This window comes from Physeter macrocephalus, chromosome 20 (genome assembly GCF_002837175.3).
Source record: "Physeter macrocephalus isolate SW-GA chromosome 20, ASM283717v5, whole genome shotgun sequence".
Taxonomy (NCBI): domain Eukaryota; kingdom Metazoa; phylum Chordata; class Mammalia; order Artiodactyla; family Physeteridae; genus Physeter; species Physeter macrocephalus.
This window is the reverse complement of record NC_041233.1, coordinates 7,214,196-7,217,787: the sequence shown is the minus strand read 5'-3', so window position 1 is coordinate 7,217,787 and position 3,592 is coordinate 7,214,196.

Genomic DNA, 3,592 nt, shown 5'->3' with positions numbered 1-3,592 from the left:
CAGCTTTGGCAATATTCATGCCTCCTTTCCATATCTGTAACTGTTTTCTCCAACAGTGAAAAACATACTTTACTAACAAAAGTACTGTTTGTTTCAGCTTTATTGTGGTATAAATGACATAGAAAATTGTAATATATGAAAAGTGTACATGTGACAATTTGATGTACATATATCGGGTTGGCCAAAAAGTTTGTTCCAAAAAACCCGAACGAACTTTTTGGCCAACCCAATACATTGTGAAACAATGCCCACAATCAAGTTAATTAACACATCCATCACCTCATAGTTACCTTTTTGTGTGTGTGTAAGAACACTTAAGTTCTACTCTCTTAGCAAATTTCAATTGTACACTACAGTATTATAACAACAGTCACCATTTTTTTTTTTTTTTTTTTTTTTTTTTGGTGGTATGCGGGCCTTCCTCTCCTGTGGCCTCTCCCATCGCGGAGCGCAGGCTCCGGACGCGCAGGCCCAGCGGCCACGGCCCACGGGCCCAGCCGCTCCGCGGCATGTGGGATCCTCCCAGACCGGGACGCGAACCCGGTTCCCCTGCATTAGCAGGCGGACGCGCAACCACCGCGCCACCAGGGAAGCCCAGTAGTCACCATTTTATAATTAGATCCTTACACATTATTCATCTTATAACTGAAAGTTTGTACCTTTTATCCCCATTTACCCACTTCTGAGCCCTTGGCAACCACCATTTCACTCTGTTTCTATGAGTTTGATCTTTATTTAAAAGATTCCACTAATAAGTGATACCATGCAGTATTTGTCTATTTGTGTCTGGCTTATTTAACTTAGCCCTCAAGTTTTGTCTATGTTGCTGCCAAATGGCAGGATTTCCTTTTTTATGACTGAATAAAATTCCTGTGTGTATGTGTGTGTGTGTGTGTGTGTGTGTATCTCAAACTTTCTATATTCATTCTTCTGTCAACAGACATTTATGTTATTTCCATACCTTAGCTATTGCAAATAATGCTACATTGAATATAAGGACTTGGAGGTACAGATATTTCTTCAAGATAATGATTTTAATTCCTTTGGCTAAATCTAGAAATGAGATTGTTGGATCACATATTAGATCTATTTTTGACTTTTTGAGGAACCTCCATACTGTTTTCCACAGTGGCTGTACCAATTTACATTCCCTCCAATAGTTTACTAGGGTCCCCTTTTCACCACATCCTTGCCAACATTTATTGTCTTTTTTGATGATAGCCATTCTGACAGGTATGAAGTGATATCTCATTGTGGTTCTGATTTGCATTTCCCTGATGATTCATGATGTTAAGCACCTTTTTATGAGCCTGTTGTCCATCTGTATGTCTTCTTTGGAAAATGTCTATTCAGGTCTGCCCTTTTTTTAATCGGTTTATTTGGTTTTTGATATTGAGTTGTTTGAGCTGTTTATATATTTTGGATATTATTAATCCCTTATCAGACATATCATTTGCAAATATCTTCTCACATTTAGTATGTTGTCTTTCATTTTATTGATGGTTTCCTACACTGTGCAAAAGCTTTTAAGTTTCAGGTTCCATTTCCCTTGCCTGAGGAGTCAGAGCCAAAAAAAAAATTGCTAAAACTTATGTAAAAGACTGTACTGACTATGTCTACTTCTAGGAGTTTTAGGCTTTCTGGTTTACAATTTGGTCTTTAGTCCATTTTGAATTTATTTTTGTATATAATGTGAGAAAATGTTCAAATTTCATTCTTTTACACATGGCTGTCCAGTTTTCCCACCACTTACTGAAAAAACTGTCATTTCCCCATTGTATATTTTTGTCTCCTTTGTTGTAGATTAATTGACCATATGTACATGAATTTATTTCTGGGTGCTCTTTAATTAATTTGGTTCCATTAATCTATGTGTTTGTTTTTGATTTGTTTTTGTGCCAGTACCATACTGTTTTGGTAACTGTGGTTTTGTAGTATAGTTTGAAATCAGGAATTATGATACTTCCAGTTTCCTTCCTTTCGCTCAAGATTGCTTTGGCTATTTCAAGTCTTCTGTGGTTCTGTACAAATTTTAGGATTATTTGTTGAAGTTCTGTGAAAAATGTCATGGGCACTTTGATACGAATTGAATTAAATCTGTAGATTGCTTTGGGAAGTATGGACATTTTAATAATATTAATTCCTCTCATCCATGAACATGGGATATCTTTCCATTTATTTGTACTGTCTTCAATTTCCTTCATCAGCATCTTATAGTTTTCAGAATATTGGTCTTTCACTTCCTTGGTTAACTTTATTCCTAGGTATTTTATTATTTTAGATGCAATTATAAATGGGATTGTTTTCTCTTTCTGATAAGTTCATTATTAGTGTATAGAAAAGCAGCAGATTTCTGTACACCGATCTTGTATCCTGCAACTTTACTGAATTCATTAACTCTAATAGTTATTTTGGTAGAAACTTCAGGGTTTTCTGTATATAGTATCTGCAAATAGTGATAGTTTTACTTTTCTTCCTATTTGGATGCATTTTCTTTCCTTTTCTTGTTTGACTGCTATGGCCAGGACTTCCATTACTGTGTTAAATAGAAATGGCAGAGTGGTCATCCTTGGCTTGCTCCTGGTTTTAGAGGAAAAGCTTTCAGTTTTTTACCATTGAGTATGATGTTGGCTGTGGCTTTGTCATAAATGGCTTTTCTTATGTTGAGATATGTGTCCTCTATACCAATTTTGTTATAGCAAAAGCTAAGATAATTCAGCACCACCAAACCAGCTCTACAACAAATGCTAAAGGAACTTCTCTAGGCAGGAAACACAAGAGAAGAAAAGGACCTACAAAAACAAACCCAAAACAATTAAGAAAATGGCCCTAAGAACATGCATATCGATAACTACCTTAAACGTGAATGGATTAAATACTCCAACCAAAAGACACAGGCTTGCTGAATGGATACAAAAACAAGACCCATCTAGATGCTGTCTACAAGAGACCCACTTCAGACCTAGGGACACATACAGACTGAAAGTGAGGGGATGGAAAAAGACATTTCATGCAAATGGAAATCAAAAGAAAGCTGGAGTAACAGATCATCCAAAATGAAAATAAATAAGGGAACGGAAGCATTAAATGACACAATAGACCAGATAGATTTAATTGATATTTATAGGACATTCCATCCAAAAACAGCAGATTACACTTTCTTCTCAAGTGCGCACGGAACGTTTTCCAGGATAGATCACATCTTGAGTCACAAATCAAGCCTCAGTAAATTTAAGAAAACTGAAATCATATCAAGCATCTTTTCTGACCACAACCCTATGAGACTAAAAAAATGTTAAAAACACAAACACATGGAAGCTAAACAGTACGTTACTAAATAACCAAGGGATCACTGAGTAAATCAGAGGAAATCAAAAAATACCTAGAGAAAAACGACAATGAAAACACGATGATCCAAAACCTATGGGATGCAGCAAAAGCAGTTCTAAGAGGGAAGTATATAGCTATACAAGGCTACGTCAAGAAACAAGAAAAATCTCAAATAAACAATCTAACGTTCCACCTAAAGGAACTAGAGAAAGAAGAACAAACAAAACCCAAAGTTACCAGAAGGAAAGAAAACAAAAAGAAC